At 54.2% G+C, this 20072-nt stretch overlaps 1 long non-coding RNA gene across 1 annotated transcript in view; it reads right to left on the reverse strand.

The window, feature by feature from the left end:
* Nucleotides 1-2072: 2072 nt before the first annotated feature.
* The window catches only part of LOC122215410, a 54877-nt gene continuing 36877 nt past the window's right edge, over nt 2073-20072 (reverse strand). Inside the window, exon 4 of the long non-coding RNA XR_006200363.1 lies at nt 2073-2477. This is a non-coding gene — a long non-coding RNA (uncharacterized LOC122215410). The remainder of the gene's footprint in view (nt 2478-20072) is intronic.

Consider the following 20072-nt stretch of genomic DNA (forward strand, 5'->3'; position numbering starts at 1 on the left):
GGTGCATCCCTCTGCTCATGTGCTAATAATGTTAACATTTAAGTACTGGGTTATGAGGATTAGCTATCGCTCACCGGGCAGGTTCTAGGAACCCTGAAGTTCTTTCTGAGGGCTCTTCCTGGGCTCCCTCACCCGGTCCTCAGGATGGCTCACCAAGGACGTGTTGTCACCATCAACATTTTACATAAGAGGAAACTGAGGCACAGAGAGATTAGGCAACTCGGCCGACATCGCACAGTTAAGGAGAGAGGGGGAGGTTCCAACCAGGTCCTTATCAGCATCCAGGTCCCAGCTTATGGGTCCCATCTTCTGAGAAGCCTTCCCTGCCCTCCCTGGTTAGAGCTGGCCCACCCCACCCCACCCTTACTGGCCTTGCCTCTCCCTTGTTCCCTTGGCAGCTCTCCCTGCAACGTGCAGTTGTGTTTCTGGTTTTGCTGGGTCTGCCTCCCCCACTGCAAGGTCAGCTCCGTGAGGGCGGGCACTGAATCTGCTGGGATGGTTTCAGCTCCCTGACTGGCCCTGGAACGTGCTGGGCGCTCCCTCCGTATTTGTGGAATGAATGAATGAGTGAACAAAGATGTACAGTTTCTATTCTCAAGAAGCTGCCACCGAATGGGGGAAAATTGACCTTATTGACTGTAGTAGGTTGAAGGGCGCCCCCCACCTCAAAACGCCCACCGGGAACCTGTGAACACTACATTATTTGAAAAAAGGGCCTCTGGGGATATAATTAGGTCAGTGATCTCAAGACGAGATCATCTTGGATAATTTTTTTTTGGGGGGGGGGGGCGAAATCCAATGACAAGAGTCCTCACCAGAAGAGGGAAAGACTCAGAAAAGGCTGTGGAGATGTAGGCAGAGAGCGGAGTTCCACGGCCACCAGCAGCCGGAGAAAGTACTGGGTTCCTCCCTGGAGCCTTGGGAGGAAGGTTGGCCCTCCTGACACCTTGACTGTGGACTTCTGCCTCCAGATCTGTGAGGGAGTAAATTTTGTTAAAAAAAAAAAAAATTGTTTTTAACGTTAAATTATTATTGAGAGACGGAGAGAGACAGACCATGAACGTGGGAGGGGCAGAGAGAGGGGGAGACCCAGAATCCGAAGCAGGCTCCAGGCTCTGAGCCGTCCGCACAGAGCCCGACGCGGGGCTCGAACTCGCAAACCGTGAGATCACGACCTGAGCCGAAGTCGGACGCGTAACCGACTGAGCCCCCCAGACGCCCCTAAATTTTGTTTCATAAAACACAGATTGTTGTTTCGAGCCACTCAGTTTGTGGCACTTTGTTACGGCGTAGCCCTGGGAAGCTAACACACTGACCCACCCCGGATGGTTTATCACTTGGCAAACATCCCGCACAAAAGCTCCCCAAAATGGGCACCAGGAGGAGCCATTCCAGAAGCTGCTCCCTCTGCCTTCCAGGCACCTGCTGTTCACCGGGAGATTGAGATGCCAGGCCTCCCTCCAGCATCCTCGTTGCTACTCTCATTAGACCGTCACTGTCTGTTCTGACCTAGGCTTCGGATTTTCTAGAATTCCCTTTCCCTCCGCTCCAACCCCTGCCAATGGAGCAGCGCCCTCCCCCACAGGTGCACAGGTGCTCTCTTGGCTCCCGCACGGGTCCTTCCCTTCCACCCTGTGACTCCAAAGCCGCCTCCCACCGGGAGCTTTCCTTAACCCCCCCCAACTTGGAGCCGATTTCTACCCCCCCGGGTCTCCCCTAGGCTGTGAACTCCTGGGAAATCAAGAACCACAGAGCAGAGGCATGGCAAGAAATGAAAGCAGAGACCCTCGCCCTTGGTCAACCACCCCTCTCTGCTGCCCCCCACCCTCGTGCACCCAACGGGCCCGCCTCCCGCTTCCCTCCTGTCAACACTGCCTCTGACCCCACTTAGGCCCTGCTCTTGGCCTGTGACCTCCCTCTGCCACACCCACCCTGGGTTCACATTTTCTGCCTCGTGGCTCCGTGCTCCTGACTCCATCCCCATAACCATTCTGACCAAGTGGGTCAAGCGCACTGACCTTCCCCTTGACCTGCCCGGCTCCCGAGCCATGCCCGACGATGCCACTCAGACCTGGAGCTTCCAGAAGATCCCCCTGATCGGAGGTGTGAGTACAAAGTGCGGTCACCCACGCCCCTCCCGCCAAAACCACGTGGCCCGTGATTTTAGTCACTAATACTGGCCGGTGTCCTGTGTGATGCCGGCAATGACAATCGTCATCATCGCTCCCAGCCGGGCCAGGCCAATACGCTTCCGGGGGCACGACCGGGATGCACCCCCACTTCCCTTCGGGCCCGCGCGCCCCCCGAGAGCCCCGGGAAGGCCCCGGGCCCGAGCACACACCCAGTCCTGGCCCCCGTCCACTCAGTGTCCTTTCTCATTCTGAGTCGGTTTCTGTGGTGCTGGAAGATGTTTTCAAAATGATGCGAGCATATTTCTGAGGTCAGCTCCTAATCAAAAACGACTCCCAGACGGTGCCCTGGTTTAAAAAGAAAGAAAGAAGAAATGAAGTGAGTCATCATCCAAACCATCTGAATGAAACAAAGACACAACAAACTCCGCTTTCCTCCTGCGCCAGAAGAGATGAGCTCAGCCTTGCAGAGAGGCAGCTGGAGGGAATTAACGGGGATCTCCGGCTCCCCGAGATAGCGGGGACCGCACGGCCGACCGGGCCGTGACTCACGGCCAGAACCACGGGGATACGGCCACCCCGGGCGGCCTGGACCCCTCGGAGGGGCCTGCGGCAGGGGCCGCGGCTCCCAAGGGGGCCCTGGGGACCCACGCCGATGGGGAGACCCGGGAGTGACCATGGAGAGACCCCAAAGCTGGGGCGATTTCACCCCACACTGGCTGCGGGGGAGCTAGGGGATTCTGCTAGACCGGATTTCACAAAGTCCCAGACGCCCCCAGTGGTGATTCTCTTTGCAATGTCGGTGACCCCTCCTCCCGATTCTCCCTGGGCCCCTCTTCCCACACCCCTCCCTCTGGGGGAGAACAGCCACTTCCCCGGGGAATCCCGGGGCTCCCACTGAAATGATGAGTCTGCCAAGATTCCGAACTCAGAGGACTCCGCCAGACGGACGTTCCCCCAGATTTGGGAGGGAGGCGTGACTGGACAGAACTGAGGGGTCAGGCCAAGCTGGCTGCTAGCAGCGGGCCCCAGACCCGCCGTAACGGTCATTGCAAAATGTGTGACTTCCAATCAGGACGGTCAAGACGGCCCGCCGCCCTTAGAGCAGTAGGTTTTTTGAAAATGGAAGTGATTTCTTGAATGATAGCAGTAACAGATGCACATGTACACGTGATAACACTTCTTTTCAATAATGAAAGTATTAGGCGCGAACATGAAGACGTTAGTATCTCAGGATGTTACGATCAAGGGGGAGAAAAGTGTAACACGGCGTCTCGTTCTACCAGAGGACTCGCCAGCCCCTTCCCCAGGGCTCATAGTTCTTGGTCTGGCTTTTCTAGGTTTTCTGATGGTAAAGTTTACCTTGAACGCTCCGTTTGCTTCTACTTCTTGATCTACCAGCGTTAGATGGCATTGAATGATTCCTCCCATTGAAAGGTGAGGGAATCGGGGCATCTGGGTGGCTCAATCGGTTAAGCGTCTGATTCTTGGTTTCCGCTCAGGTCACGATCTCATGGGTTGTGAGATCGAGCCGCGCATCCGGCTCTGGACTGACAGCGTGGAGTCTGCTCGGAATGTTCTCTCTCCCTCTCTCTCCCTTTCTTTCTCCCTTTCTCTCTCTCTCTCTCTCTCCCTTTCTCTCTCTCTCTCCCCTTCTCTCTCTCTCCCTTTCTCTCTCTTTCTCTCCCTTTCTCTCTCTCCCTTTCTCTCTCTCTCCCTTTCTCTCTCTCTCCCTTTCTCTCTCTCTCTCTCTCCCTTTCTCTCTCTCTCTCTTTCTCTCTCCCTTTCTCTCTCTCTCCCTTTCTCTCTCCCTTTCTCTCTCTCTCTCTCCCTTTCTCTCTCCCTCTCCCTCTCTTTCTCTCTCTCTCCCTTTCTCTCTTGCTCTCTCTCTCCCTTTCTCTCGCCCTTTCTCTCTCTCTTGCTCTCTCTCTCTCTCCCTTTCTCTCTCCCTTTCTCTCTCTCCTTCTCTCTCTCTCCCTTTCTCTCTCTCTCTCCCTCCCTTTCTCTCTCTCCCTCTCCCTTTCTCTCTCTTTCTCTCTCTCTCTTGCTCTCTTTCTTTCTCTCTCTCTCAGAAGGTTGACATAGATCCTTGAGCAGTTGTTTTCGTAAAGAGTACAAGGATTGTAAACGTTTGAATTCTGGAATGTCTAAGAATATCTTAATTTTGTTTAGCCATATGCAAGGAACTCTAGATTGAGAATCTTTAGCCCTCGGATCATGGTAGGCCTAGCTTCATCTTCTGGCATCCACACAGGCGACAGATCTGGCGTTCATCTGATTCTTCGTCTTTTGTGGTTTGACACTTTATTTCCCACAGCTTGGTTGGTAGCCTCTTTACTCTTAACGTTTTGTTTTTTTTTTTTAACGTTTTTTATTTATTTGTGAGACAGGGAGAGACAGAGCATGAACGGGGGAGGGGCAGAGAGAGAGGGAGACACAGAATCGGAAGCAGGCTCCAGGCTCCAAGCCATCAGCCCAGAGCCCGACGCGGGGCTCGAACTCACGGACCGCGAGATTGTGACCTGAGCCGAAGTCGGACGCCCAACCGACAGCCACCCAGGCGCCCCTACTCTTAAAGTTTTAAAACTTCCCCTGATGTCGGTAGGTATGCATTATAAACGGAACCTGGTGGAACACGTAACCTGCAGACCTTAAGTCTTTCCTGGAGTGCGGCGAAATACTCTTCTCGTTTCTCTTATTATTTCCTCCCCACCATTCTCTCCCTTCTTTGGAAATTCCCATTTCACAGGGGTTGAAAATCCTGGATTTATCACCTCTGTCTCAACTTTTCTCATATTTTCTAGTGCTCTCCCTTTACACTCTAGGCCATTTCTTTGATCCTGGACTCCAGATACTAACTTGGTCATCGGCTAGATCTTAGTTTTCAGCCCGCTCACTGAAATTTTTGAGCACGATCAGATTCCTCTCATTTTCTTCCCCTCTGACTACTCCATTTTCACACCAACCTACTCCTGTTGAGGCAAACGTCTCTCAAATCCTCTTAAAGACACAAACTAGAATGAAATCTTTGTTCTCCCCTTCCCTGAATTATCTCCGCTTGCTCAGAGTGAAGTATTCCGTTCATCCACTGTGATCCTTCCCTTTTGTGATACTTGTTTTCCCCACGTGCCTTGAGATTCCCCTGAATGTTGGTTTCCATTTACAGATAAAGGATCAAGTTGGTTAATGTCCGTAAGAGGCCTGGTTTTCCTCTGCAGCCCCAATTGGTTTCCTTTCCCAGTGGGTCTCTCCTGAGAAGGGTGGGACAAGCCATGGGCTGTGCCTACGTGGGCAGGGCACGACCTCCCTCAAGCCTCCCTCTAAGGTACAAGGGCAGAAAGCCAACAGGCAGGCAAAGGAGATTCCAGCTTGTCAGAGCAAAGAGGATTAAACGAACAGGAGTTCGTTTTTCTCCAGCAGAAGGAGGCCTGAGGGCAGGCAGTCGGCAGATGTCAGGGTGGCTCAGTGATACTGATCGAGATGCCCACTTTTCGTGTTTGCCAGATGGATGGCTGCCACACCTTGAGCTTCTGGTAGGAAAAGGAAGACCAAGGAAGCCGGAAGGGAGGGCATTTATATCAGGAAACTGAAAGCCACTCCAGAAATCCCCAACAGATTCCTGTGCACATTCGTGGTCTCAAGGGAGCCTGGGAGATCAAACTTTTTAGCCAAGTACTTTGCGATCTTGAACAAACCAGGGCTCCTCTTAGGAACAAAGAACGAGGGTCATCTGGGTGGCTCAGTCGGTGAAGCGTCCGACTTTTGACTCCCACTCCAGTCATGATCTCACAGTTCGCGGGATCGAGCCCCGTTTTGGGCTCTGCACTGACAGGGCAGAGCCTGCTTGGGATTCTCTCTCTGCCCCTCCCCTGCTCACGCTCACCTCCTCTCTCTCCTCTCTCTCTCTCTCTCTCTCAAAATAAATAAGTAAGCATTAAACAAAAGTGTAAAACTTTAAAAAAAAAAAAAAGGAAGAAGGAAATCAGATGCTGGGTAGGCTACCAACCGTGTGTACGAGGGGTGTTTCCACATCCTTCCCCCTGAGGGCGCTGCTTAGTGTTTCCACCAGCCCCATGCCCATGACAGAGACCTCAATTTTCTCTCCTCTCTCAGCCCTGTAGCAGAGATTGCTATCTGTCCCCTACTGTTGATTCCCTCCCTCCCTTTTAGTATCAGAACTCCTACTTTTACTGGACGACTGGCCACCTAAAACAGCCACCCTTCTCAACCTTCTGTTGCAACTGCCTGTGCCTGGGGGGCCAGGTCCCAGACGATGGAATTGTGGCGGAAGTGAAGGATTCAACTTTTGGGTGTGCTCGTAGAGGGAAAAGAGGGGTGGACTCTCCCCTTCGCTCCTTCCCATTGGCTAGGCCGCAGATGTGATGGAGAATTTTCCAGAACACCCCCGAGGATGGTGAAGCATCAGCGTGGAGAGGGTGAGGACCCGAGGTAATGGACCCCTCCTTAGTTCTGGCAACAGATTCATGTTGTTTTAGCCACTGCTGTTGGGCCTTTGCTGCAAATGTTCAGTCCAAACAGCCACCTTAAAGATACCTTCTCAGTCCCATTAAAAAAAAAAAAAAATCACCATCACCAGTTGTGGACAGAGTAGTAGTCCCCGAGATGTCCACATTCGAATCCCCGGAAACTATGAATAGGATGTAAGCCTGAGATGGCAAAAGGGGCTTCAGGGATGTGATGCAGGATTTTGCGATGGAAAATTCCCCTGAGTGACCTGGGGCAGCCCAGTGTCATCTCAAGGGTCCGCAGAAAGGGGGCGACCAGAGGGTCAGAGTCAGAGGAGGAGATGCGGTGACAGCGGCAGAGGTCAGAGACCGAGATTTCAAGATGCTGCCGGCTTTGAAGATGGAGGAGGGAGCCACAACCCAAGAATGCAGCTTCTGGAAGCTGGACAAAGCAAGGGAATGGAGTCCCTCTGGGAACATGTAGGAGGAACTCGGTCTTTCTGACACCTTGACTTTAGAATTTCTGAACTCCAGAACCGTAAGATACTGAATCGGTGCCGTTTTAAGCCGTTGCGTGTGTGGTAATTCGTTACCGCAGCAAGAAGAAACTAATACACTAGTGAGAGACGCCGTCCAGGAGAACGTAAGAGGCGCCATTCGTGGAGCGTTTCATCCGGCCCTCATCACGCAGACGCGTAGGGCGAATGACTCCACTCAATCTTCACAACCCTCCCATCACGTCCATCTTACAGAAGACGCGGAGAGTCAGAGAGGTGACGTAAGCCGTCCGAGGTCACACAGCCAGTTAAGTGGCAGAGCCCGGTGCTCGTCTGCCATCATCCCACCGAAACGTCAAGAAGGGTCAGAAACGTGGCTCGAAACCCGTGCCCTGCCCGCCAACCTGGGAAGTAATGCCTTATTTTTTTCCAACTTGTCAGGATATCCTGCTCATCCCCTAAACCTCTCTCTTCTGGTTTAAAATAGCCTTTGCTCTGCTGCAGTTCGGAGGCTCAGAGACCCCTCATTTGTGGCTGCCCATAAGCACACCACGGGCCTCCTCCCTTTGTCTGGAGGAACAGTTCTCCTGTGACGACACAAGCATGAGTCAGGGTGCTGGCGGGGACCTGGGGCGAGGGTCCTCCCAAGGGCAGCCAGGCTCAGGAAACCACAGCCAAGCCTGAGGGCGGGGGGGGGGGGGGGTCCGCACCCTATCTCAACACCCTCTCAGGACCCTCTGGGCACCTCTCCCGTCCAGGCCACTTCCGAAGGGGTCGGAGGGAGTTCCGACACTCAGCCGTGAGTGACGGAATCCCTCGTTCTCTCCCACGTTTGCTCTCTTTGCTTCTCTGCTGCAGGGGCACCTCTCCTGAGGCCCAAGGCTACCACTGCCTGGTCGTCTGTGGAGGGGAAGGGCCCCTCCCCTCTCTGTCCCAGCCACAGTCGCGGCTCTGCCACGGTGGGTGTGTGACTAGAATGCATCATGTCCACGGTCTCTGGGGCTTCCTGCTGGCCCGAAGGCTCTCACTGACCACATGTACAGTGGGTGTTGGTCCACGTGTACTGTCATAAACCCTCGGACCCTCATCTGTAAAAGAACCTACCTTATAGGATTGTTTGAGGATTCAACTAGATAATGCAGGAAAAGGACTGAGTGCAGTCTTGGCACAGACAGCTCATAATAATTCTTGGGCTTTTAATTATTACCACCCTTCTACTTTGGTTCTAACAAAACTCGTTTCTTTCCTGTCTTATTCCCCAGGTTTGGGTTTCCAAATCTAAGGCAGAGGTTGCAAACTAGTGGTCTCACAAGTTGTGCCGAGCCTGGGATGTGTTCTCTTTGGCACACCAGGTTGTCAGCCCACACGGTGGTTTTAAAACTTGAGATAGTTGCCAAAGGAATTAGTTAGGGTACAGGTTCAGCTGCTGACCTGGAGACCCCAAATAATAGCAGCTTAAGGAAGAGAGAATTTTCTCTTTCTCTCTCTCCCAGAATTGTTTGACGACGAGCAGGTGGCTATGAAGGCTCCATGGGGCTGGGGACTCAGGCTCCCTCCTTCTTGTTCCACTTCCTTTCCAGAGTGCTACCCTCCAGAGTGGCCACGGTGGCTCACCATCACGTCATCTGGGTCTGCATTCAGCCAGCAGCAGAAGGGCAGGGAAGGGTGTGCCCTCCCTCTGGAGGGTCAAGGCCTTGCAGTTCTTCCAAAGCCCACATCACTTCTGCTAATGGCCCATTGGCCTGAACTTGGTCATTTGGCCACACGTAGCAGCTGCTGGAGGTGAATCGTATTTGGGACGGCCACGGGCCTGACAAGAATTAAGACGAGCTGTTATCAAAGAAAAAGGAGAGCATCAACTTGGGTGACATTTAAAAATTGGGGAGTTTTAGATTCTGGAGCACGCCGATTACAAGTAGAACTCACGTGCACTGGGCATCTCTCTTGTGCTCTCCTTGCACTGGCCATGTGAGTGGCATGCATCCGAGACTGTGAGCTCGCCCCCCCATGAAGCTCCTTCCTACACTGCCCAGTGCTGCTTGCATGCTAGAGAAAGCTTTGGAATGGCCCAGCGAGCACATTCCACAAACCACCGTACCCCCAGCCCCCACCCGAGGGTGACCTCATCCCACCATCTGGGCAGGCAGTGTCCCCTCTCTCTGTTCCTTCCCTCCTGATCGCTGAGGGCCCAAGGCACATGCTTCTTCCCATCCGGTCCTCAGGTTGGGGACCACAGAAGGTGCCCAAACATACTGCTGAGACTACCTCTCACTCAGACCCTGGGAAAGGCCACCGGCCACCCGTCCCCCTGGCTCTCCACTCCCACCAGCCCCAGAAGCAGAAGAGCCTTTCAGAGAAACTGGGCTGGTGACAGCAAGGGGAGGGTGCCGGGCCACACCCGGGCCATCCAGTGGCAGGGTCCACTCCCCTGCCCCCCCATGCCACGGCCCCCCAGCTGCTGCGACAGGAAGACCAGTGGTGTGTGCCTTCCACCTCCCAGCGGGTCGTAAATATCGCTCCTGGAGGTTACTGGGCCCCACGCTCCGTCCTCAGCTTCTCCAAGGGACACGAGGAGGAAGGACTGAGTCACGGCCCCCGGCCCTTTCTAAATTGGACTTAAAACGAAAAAATAAATAAAAGAGGGAAAGGGCCTGATTGTTTTTCAGAGCAGAAGAACGAGCTTACTCTGTGCTCACAAGCCTCTAACAGGACCCGAGGGAGTGAGCTCACGGCAGCCGTTCCCCTCACCGAACTTCACCTTCAAGGTGAAGCCAGGAGCCAAAGAAAATATTGTGATAAAGTCTAAGTTACTGCTGATGCCTGCCCGGCCACTCGATTAACTGAACCGAGTGCAAACGAGTCTCCTCGCTTGTTCCTCTCTGCAAATTTGGGTTGGGGGAGGCAAGCGCTGGGCCCCCAGCCCAGTGCTGCTCACCATACACTACTCGAGGCCCTTGCTCACTTCTTCCCTTTGTCCTTTCTACACAGATCTCGGGGTCGCTGCACAAGCCACAGGGTCAGGGACAAAATGAAAATGCAGGGCCCTTGTTCAAAAAGCAGGAAGAAAAGTGCCAATAAAGATACCCAAGGTACTGAAATAGAAAGTATTTTCCTTTCTTGACTTGTCATGGGTGTTTCTTTGCTATTTGCTATTGTTCTCCGTGCAGAAAAAACTTAGAATGATTAGCATGGATTTTTGTTGCCCGGCTGTATATTGCAAAACTCCAATTCTAAATTCAAAGAGAAGGGCATTGAGCCCGCCAGCAGAATCACCCAGATTACATGACTTGTATTTTGTCGCTCATGCGCACACACACACACACACACACACACACACACACGTTCCATCCTTGCCAGTGCAGGGGAAACATCATACAGAAACTTCTCTTCTGGACACGCGAACATTCTACCGGCCCCCCTCTGCCTTCTGCTCGCCGCAGAGAGAGGATGGGCAGAAAGGAGAAGGAATCACGGGTTGCGCAATCCTTCCTTTCCTTCCAAGGCTCGTTTCCAGGATCAATGACTGACCAAAACAGAAGTTCCACGGGTAAGACAGGGTTCCTTGGTTGGTCGGGTCTCTTTCCGCATTTGCCTTTTTTTCTACATTCCAAGCAGGTTCTGGTTCTGACAGAAAGCCTGGCCTCTCAGGGCTGTCAGTGCCCCTCCCCCCACCCCCCAGTTACCACTCGGCCGGCCGTGAGTCTAACACGCATCCCTTGGACATCCCCTGAGTCTCGATGAACTCCCATGGTGGTGGGCGTCTCGGATTCCGGATCCTGGGAACAGCCGAGGTCGCCTTGGCTCTCACACAGTCCGCCTCCGCCCCCATCCCATCGGACTCCACTTACCAAATACCCGTTCGAAGATAAATTGGGAATTTTTAGAGGACAGAGGTGCCAGATGTGGGGCTGATCTGAGCACGAGGCCTCGGTGCCCAGCCATGACGGGGATCCTCACGTCATGTTTATCTTTCTGACTCGCAACGTATCTGCTTCGCGCAGCAAAGCGGGTCTGATATGTGACAATTACCGCCCGGCCACGACACTGGCCGTGAAACTTGCTGGATGTTTCTCTAGGTCTAGGTCACCAGAGAACTCATCAAAACCCTCCGGCGGGTTCTCGAATGGGTCCCCATCCTACCTACACCATAGCACATTCTCCCTACTGGCAGCTGACCCCCACCGGCCCCCCTCCGCCTCCTTTCTCTGCTGCTCGCTCACCCTGCCCCAGGCCTCTTTCCTCGAACAAAGCCTTTCCAGTTTTGCACCCGCCGTTCCCTGTCCACAGCTCCTCTGTGACGGCCTGTGCAGCCTTGAGGTGCCGGGTGCAACGTCACCTCCTCCAAGAGCCCTGCTCTGACAATAAAGTACCTCCCAGTCCTTCTTCATCAGGCACGTGACTGATTGCCCAGCGACTCCCACCAGGGCTACGCTCGGTGCTGGTGGGTTTCAGATTGGGTTTCCGAACCAATCACTGGTTGGGGGTTAGATGATCATGACTGGCTTAGGCCAGGGGTGGGCAAGTCTGGCCCACTGCTTGGGTTTGTTAATAAAGTTTTACTGGAACACAACCACGCTCACTTGTTCATGTATCATTTTTCGGTTGCTTTCTGGCCACCACAGCAGAGTTGATTAGTTACGACAAACACTGTGGCTTGGGGGCACCTGGGTGGCTCAGTCGGTTGAGCGTCCGACTTCGGCTCAGGTCACGATCTCGCGGTTCGTGGGTTTGAGCCCCGCGTCGGGCTCTGTGTGGACAGCTCGGAGCCTGGAACCTGCTGCGGATTCTGGGTGTCTCCTTCTCTCTCTGCCCCTCCCCCACTTGTGCTCTGTCTCTCTCTCTCAAAAATAAATGTAACAAAACCAAACCGAACACTGTGTGGCTTGCAAAGCCTTAAATATTTAATCTCGGGCCCTCATAGAATATGTTCGCCATCCCCTGGGTTAGATCGAGTTTACTCCCGGGTCTGGAGACGGGGTCAGCCTCTCTGGAGTCTCATGGCTGCGTCAGAAAGAGGTCGATGCCTAAGCAGGGTGAGGATTCCAAGAGGCAGGAGGAAGGGGAGGAATGAGAGTGATCAACCAGCAGGTGCAGAAAATACTTCTGAGGACACAGATTTTCTGTAGGTTTCTTTTGGGACACGTGCCTTTGAAGCCCTGGGCCGCCATGTAAAGAAACCCGGCCACCCTAAAGCCACCACACTAGACACGCCCTGAAAAGAGATCGGCCAGAGGGAGCGCTTCCCGGGAGCCCCCCGTGTCTGAGCCGACGGCCGGCTTCAGCATCAGCTTCTGCTGGCATTTTCACTGGCATTCGTAGCCGCTGCGAGCCAGCGAGCCTTCAGGGGTTCCAGATGCCACGTTTCTTGTGAGCCTCCCCAGCTGACACCACATAGAGCAGAGAAGGGCTGTTCTCACCGAGCCCTGCCCGGTTTTCAGGTTTGCGAGATGAATAAATACTGGCTATTTTATACGCCCCCAAAGGTTAAGCGACATGCTCAAGGTCGCCAGCTCGTAGGTGGCAGGATTTCACCTCCGTTTACCTCTCTCTGGAGCTCCTGCCATTCACCGTGTGCGGATGAAAGGAGACGAGACGTGAAAAGGGCTTAGCCCAGCCTCGGGCACACACGAAGTACTCAAGGACGGGGCCACGGTCACTGGCGTTGTTATCTTTGCCCTAAGTTGCCCAAGACCCCCCAGTAACTTAGAAATAACTGGGTCCCCCGCTGCTTCTTAGCCTGCTGCTTTCCACTCTCACTCCCATTTCTGAAGAGAGAGGACACGAGATGTTTGCAGAGCACTTAGGGAGGCATGTGTGAATGCTACAAAATATATGTATCAGTCTCCGCCCTGGTTCCCGAGCCAGAGCTCCTAAAACCCGTGTAAATAGGGATGCCAGGAGCATCTTCTGTTGTGCTGTTTGGTCTCTGACCCCAGTTCCCAGAGTTCCTAAATCCCTTGGGATTTCCCGGGTGACAGCGGAAGTTTTTGTTCTAGTGGTGGTAAGCTCCCGGACGGGGGCTGGTCACTAGAAAGAGCCAACCAGGATTAGAAGCTTGGAAATTTTAGCCCCACCCCCACCTCCCGAAAGAGGACAGGGGCGAGAAAACGAGTGAATCGTGACTGTGTGACGAACACTCCATAAAAAGTCCCAAAAGTATGGGATTCAGAAAGCTTCAGGCTTCGTGGACATATCCAGGTGCCAGGAGGATGGCATGTCCCAACCCCACAGGGACGGAGTCCCCTGTCCTCTTCCGGACCTTGCCCCGTGAACCTCTTCATCTGGCTCTTCACGGATACCCTGAAAAGTATCCTTTGTAATCAATCGGCGGTAGTAAGTGAAGTGTTTTCTTGGGCTCTAGCAAATTATCGGACCCGAGGAGGGGGCTGTGGGACCCTCCCTGAGCCGCTGGTGGGCTAGAAGCACAGGCTCACCTGACCGGCAGCTGGTGTCAAAGTCGCCAGGGGAGGGGGAGGCAGCCTCGCGGGGCTGACCCCGCGGCCTGGGGAGTCTGTGCCGATTCCGGTTAGTGTCAGAATCGGATTGAGTTGTAGAGTCGCAGCTGGTGTTGCGGAATTGCTGATGGGGGAAAACCCACACACCTACTGTCAGAGTGCTGTGAGCAGCGTGTGAGAAAGCAAACAGAGAACAGGGTTTTTTCCCTTTTCAGCCTGGCATGTGAGCCTGTGCCGTCAGCCCCAGCTGCCACGACCGATCGGTACGGGTTGAAGCGAAGAAGACAGCCCGCCGAGCGCCCGCCCCTCTGGTCTCTGCCTCTCCCCGGCCCCATCTCCTCGTGCCGCCAAGATTTATCCTCACGTATGGATCCAGGGCCGACTGGTCACCCCAAACCAGGGACCAGCTGAGACTCATCTGAGATACTAAGCCCTCATCGGCCCTGGGGCCGCCCCCCGGAAGCTGACCTCTCTCCCCAGAGAGGCTGGCTCACGGGGCAAGATGCCTCGCTGCATCTGGGCAGAAGCAGTTGACATCGGCTGTCAGGACAGAAATGCCCCAGGGCTCGCAGAGGTCGGAAGCTCTGCCGTCAGGAAGCAGACACTAGAGCCTTGTGACTCACTGCTTTCCCAAGGTCAGGTATCATTTTGAAGGTCAGCTACGCCTGAGGCTCTGGGAGCCATGCCCTTATTTGGTGAAGCTTATAAGTGGACCTCTTGGCAACCACCCCTTGCCCTCATCCCTCGAGCCCTGGCCTTTATCTGAATTTTCCCTGAGTGCACTCGACTCCTTAAGAAATCATCTTGAGGTGTTTGGTTCTAAACTCTGTAGATGCCAGAGCTCATCCCTTCCCCACCCAGGGATGCCCTCGGGGCCGTGGCTGAGTCACAAGGCATCTGGAGTGACATTATCCCGGGGCTGGCATCAAAGTGGCTGTCCTGCCGGGAGGCTCCCTCCTGACTCCATCCAGGTCCTGTGAGTCAGATACAGACTTGTGCAGAAACACCCTGCGTGTGTATGTGAAGCACCACCCCAAAGAGCAGGGCTTAGGAGAAGGGCTTAAAGCTCTGTGTGAGTCCAAGCTCCTGCCCATCACAAAAATGTCCAGTCCCTGGAGGCAGGAGTCTCCCAGGCAGGCAGCGTTTTGCAGCAAGCCTGTGCTCTGTACCATTTCTGGAGCAGCCTGGACGGTGGTGTTTGACGAAGCGTGTGCCCCTCTAGGCCGCTTGCACTGGAATCACGTGGAGATCTTGTTACAAGCGCGGATTTCCGAGCCCTAAGCCAGACCCAGGGACTCAGAATCTCAGGCCTCTGCAAAGGAGCCTTCACGGGACTCCGGGCCACCAGGCCAGGAGGCTGGAGGCTGTCCTCGCCAAGCACCTGCTAAGCACCCATCAGGGGCCTGCTCGGGGCCAGGCACAGTCCTCACCCCTGGGGACTCATAAAAGAAAATGACACATAAAATGTAAAACAAAGGAACAGAACATAAAATGAAAATAAACACAGAGAAAGCCCCCGCCCACATGCAAATTTCGGTTGAGAGCATGTGTGTGTCTTGCTGTTGCCTTAACGGGGAGGCAGAAAGCAGACAAAAAAAAGAATGAGATTACTCCAGAAAGTCCTAAGTGCTGCTCGGGAAAAGAGATGGGATGATAGGGCACAGCGGGAGGCGGAGGGCTGTTTTCGGTAGCAAGACCTTTCTTGGTGGGTGGCGGTCACAGGGAGGGTGGGGGGGAGGGGAAGACCTGAGCCGTGAAGCCAGGCATGGGAAGTGGGGGGAGAAGGCCCAGGTCAGGCGTGCTGGGCACTTTGCGTACACTGCCTCATTTGACCCTTGAGGCATCCCTGGGAGGGTTACTAGGGACCCTCCCCCTCCCCCTCCCCTTATGCAAACCTCCCCTAGGGACCCTCCCCCTCCCCCTATGCAAACCTCCCCTAGGGACCCTCCCCCTCCCCCTCCCCCTCCTCTTGTGCAAACCTCCCCCTAGGGACCCTCTCCCTCCCCCTCCCCTTATGCAAACCTCCCCCTAGGGACCCTCTCCCTCCCCCTCCCCTTATGCAAACCTCCCCCTAGGGACCCTCCCCCTCCCCCTCCTCTTATGCAAACCTCCCCCTAGGGACCCTCTCCCTCCCCCTCCTCTTATGCAAACCTCCCCAAGGGACCCTCCCCCTCCCCTTATGCAAACCTCCCCCTAGGGACCCTCCCCCTCCCCCTCCCCTTATGCAAACCTCCCCCTAGGGACCCTCTCCCTCCCCCTCCCCTTATGCAAACCTCCCCCTAGGGACCCTCCCCCTCCCCCTCCTCTTATGCAAACCTCCCCCTAGGGACCCTCTCCCTCCCCCTCCTCTTATGCAAACCTCCCCAAGGGACCCTCCCCCTCCCCTTATGCAAACCTCCCCCTAGGGACCCTCCCCCTCCCCCTCCTCTTATGCAAACCTCCCCCTAGGGACCCTCCCCCTCCCCTTATGCAAACCTCCCCCTAGGGACCCTCCCCCTCTCCCTCCTCTTATGCAAACCTCCCCCAGTCTCAGTGCCAGCCCCATCCTTCCAGTTTGCTGGAATGCGGCACCCCAGAGGGCTCAGACAATAGAAATTCATCTACTCCCAAAGTCTGGAGAATGGAGGACCCATATCAAGGCACAGGTCCTGTTCCTCCTGGAGCCTCTTGGGGGGGGTCGATCCCGTGCCGCCCCCCACCACCAGCTTCTGGTGGATGCGTTAGCCACTGGTGCTCCTTGACGGCAGCCCGCTGTCGGTCAACTCCACTGTCCAGCCCTCCCGACCACGGCCATCCCACGGGGCTCCTGTGGAAGGAGGCCCCACTTCTCCTGAGGCTCCCCCCACCCCCAGGGCTACCTCCAATGTTCCAGCAAGCCGATGGGAGATCAGGGATGAGATGAGAGCAAAGTGATGGTGGAAGGGCCCACATGGCGGTATCGCCACCTTGAGGGAGACAACGGAACCGGATCGCAGCCCTGGAATGCTTTTCTACTGGGACAGGAGGGTCGTAGAGGTCAGCAGACTGCGAACGAGGGGGACAGGCTCTCGGTGACGGTGACGGAGCTGCCCCAGGGGCTGTGCTGCCTCCGGAGTGGAGCCTGGAGACACACCCCCGAGATCCCAAAGGAAGACTGCTCCTTCGGTTTTGCTGAGCCCAATTTACTAAAGCCAGTAAGTCACCTCTGACCCCAGATCACAGTCCCTCTGGAAGAGGAGAGTCTGCCCAGGAAATGAAGCCTCGGGGTCAGTGAAGGAGGCTGGAAGCACCAGCGGACTCCTTGGTCCCCAACGCCGTGCTGGGTGGTCAGAACTCCAGTTCTTCTGGGCTGCTGTAGTCACACTGCATCCCCGATGGTGACAGAGACCTCACTGTCAGCCAGTGTCCAAGACTACACGTCTCAGCATCCACTGAAGCTAGATAAGACCGCAGGACTATGATTTGGCCCAGGAGATATAAAAGGAGATTTGGTGGGTTATTGCCAAGACAGCTCTGTAAAGGGGAAGGTGTGAGGGCCCTTGGCTCCTCAGTGTCTTCTGGCAGCTGGCCTAGAAGGTTGATCCGATGGCTGGAGCTGCAGCAGCTATTTAGAATCACGAGGTGACCTTGAGGATAGAGGCCACATGCTGAGGACGGTGGAGCAAAAAGACAGTCTGGGTCCCTAATTTTTTATGAAGGAATAATAGACTTTGATCTTTTTTTAAGGCATGACATATTTGGGTTTTTCTTCTGTTATGTTTAGTGAAACCTAATCCTAACAGATATAATTGGTTTAGATGGAAATCTGAAGTGAGACTCTTCGTCTGAATTTTTTTTTTTTTTTTTTTTTTTTTTACAAATGCAGCCCTACACATTTGGGATGTTTAGATTTTAGAAAACCTCAAAGCTCTCTGTGTTAATGGCACAAACTTGGGGTGGGGAGAAAGAAAGGAAATAGGTCTGGTACTGCCCTATTGCCCAGTAGACAATGCTAATGACAGCAACTGTAGGGACAAAGAAAAGCGGTTTCTTGGCTGGGGACAGGGGTGGGGGCGGGGATGGGGGGCTGAGAGGTGGGGACAGCTGGAAATGTATTCTGAGGGTGGGGATAAAACTCCTGTCTATGTGATTAGCAGAATTAGATGTGGGTCAGTGGCCACAGCTGGAGTTTGTAAACAGTCTTTTGAGTATTTGCACATTTTTTCTGGCTTCATCAAAATGAAACATCATTAAAAACAGCTCCATCACCAATTGCCATCTCTGTCAGGGCCTTGGGAGGCGCCCTCCAGTCACGTCAGGCCGGTTGTAATTGGCTTTGAAGTTTGTATATGGCAAGTGCCTTTGATTGCAGCCCAAGAGAACTTGGGCGGGGGAAGCGACTTTGAGAGAACCCATCGGCCGATACGGCGTCTCAGCTTGACTACAACAACATCCAGCAGTCACATAACACAGCCTTTGCTGAATGAACCTGAAAACAGGTTCAGGGGGGTGGCCTTCCTTGCAGCCATCTAGAAAGAACGACGTCGTCTTACGACGCCACGGCCGGGACCCAAACTATCCGAGGCCCGTGGGCCAGTCCCTGGGGACCCAGGCTCTGCAGCTGGGTTAATCGGCCTCAAATTCCTGTTCTCTAGTTTACTGGCCACGTTGCCCCACCCAACTCACTTCACCGCTCTGTGCCTCAACGTCCCCATCTATAAAGTGGGGACAGCGTTCGCACGTAGCTCATACGATAAAGCACTTAGGAGGGGGCAATACGGATGAGGGGCTGTTACGACCACCTGCTACTGCTGCACGGTTTCTACTTGAAGTGAATCCTCCTGGAAAGTGGTGTCTTTCTTTTTACGGCATGATGTTTAATTTGCATGGTATTATCATTATTCCATTATAATCTGAACAAGGAACAAGTTCAGAGAGTCTTTTCTGCCTCCTGTTCTTACTTTCGAAGAACAGATGCCACATCGGAAAAAGTTACAAAACCAAATACAATCAATTTAAAGTTTTAAAACGACTCAACGAGATATTTGCAGGCATATCCAAACCTCTCACTTCCACAAGGTCGATAGGTTTTTTGGTCAGGTTTCACCTTGAATTTGCTTTATAAATCAACTGGTTTCTTGAGTTTGCCTCCCAATTTTAGGTGAGTTTTTTGGTCAAGAAAGGAAATCCAGCGGGACTTTTGCTCTATGGGAAGGCCACAGGGTCTCTCCAGGGAGGAGCTGAAGAAGTCGGGTAGCGTCCGTGGAGTCTGGGGGGTGCTTTCTTTCCTCTTACTTGTGACCAGAAGGCTCCTGGCTCACCCAAGGAGACCGAGTTCTCAGACGCTAGCCCCTCAGGAACTGGCCGCAGACAGGAAGAACTCCCCAGGGGTCAGAAGCCAACTGAGGCCCTGTGCGAGCCACTAAGGTACCTGCGCAAGAAACGTGCTGACCACTTGGGCTCATGGGGACCCTGAAGGGCCATTTGGGGACACAGGGCTACAGCATACCCTTCCCAGAGTAGCAGGGACTGCTCTCCACCATGGCCATCCCCTGACGAGTCCTTGTGCTACCCGTCTCCTACCTTCTGGAAGGTCTATTACCCTGTGCTGGGCACTCATTACCCACCACAACTGGCAAAGGTCAAGGGAAGCGATGGAACCGAGGAGTCGGGGCAAAGACTTTCTGTTGACCCATGAGGAGAGGGCAGGGAGGAATGAATGAATGAATGAATGAATGAATGAATGACACTAACATTTATGGAGCAATAAATGTTGCTGACAGGCCAGGTATGTTCCAGGGGCTCTAAACATATCCCCTCCCTCGATCCCCACAATTCTACCAGGTGGGTCCTAGGACAACTCCCATTTTACAGATGAAGAAACTGAGGCACAGAGAGACGACTTTGCCCAAGGGCACAAGAGCTGAGTACTGGGAACCACTGCCAGCTCAGCGAAGACCCTGCTGAGCACTGTGCCCGGTACAAGGGAAATGACTTTGCGCAGAAACACACGTGGGCCGGTCGTCACGGCATTTTTCAGCATCTGAACTCATCTTAGGAAACACACTTCATTGTCTACCTGTTTCTATCCGTCTTCTCCACCAGAACGGTAGCTGGCTCCATGAGGGGAGCCTCAGGGGTCTCCTTCACAGTCTTACCGCTGGGCTACCCAGGACCTGGCACACAGAGGGCACTCAGAATTCACTCAACGAGTGAGTTAACCTAGAGCTGAGTTTCTTGTGCTCAGCACTATTGACGACTGGGGCTGGTCACTCTCTGCAGGGAGGGGGGGAGGGGGAGCACTGCCCCCTGCATCGCAGGGGGGTCAGCAGCACCCTGGGTTTCCTTCCACCCACGAGGTTCAAGCAGCACCCGGCCTCACTCCAACCCCACGGTCGTGACAACCAAGAATGTTCTCGAACACTGCCAAATGTTCCCCGGGGGGGCAAAACGATTCCCAGCTGAGAACCACTGATCCAGAGCGTTGGAGTGACCCCGCGGATACCCTACATGATCCCCCGAGAGGCAGAAACACAACACCCGAGCCCCCTGACGCATCTGACATTC

The sequence above is a fragment of the Panthera leo genome, chromosome A3 (genome assembly GCF_018350215.1).
Source record: "Panthera leo isolate Ple1 chromosome A3, P.leo_Ple1_pat1.1, whole genome shotgun sequence".
NCBI lineage: Eukaryota > Metazoa > Chordata > Mammalia > Carnivora > Felidae > Panthera > Panthera leo.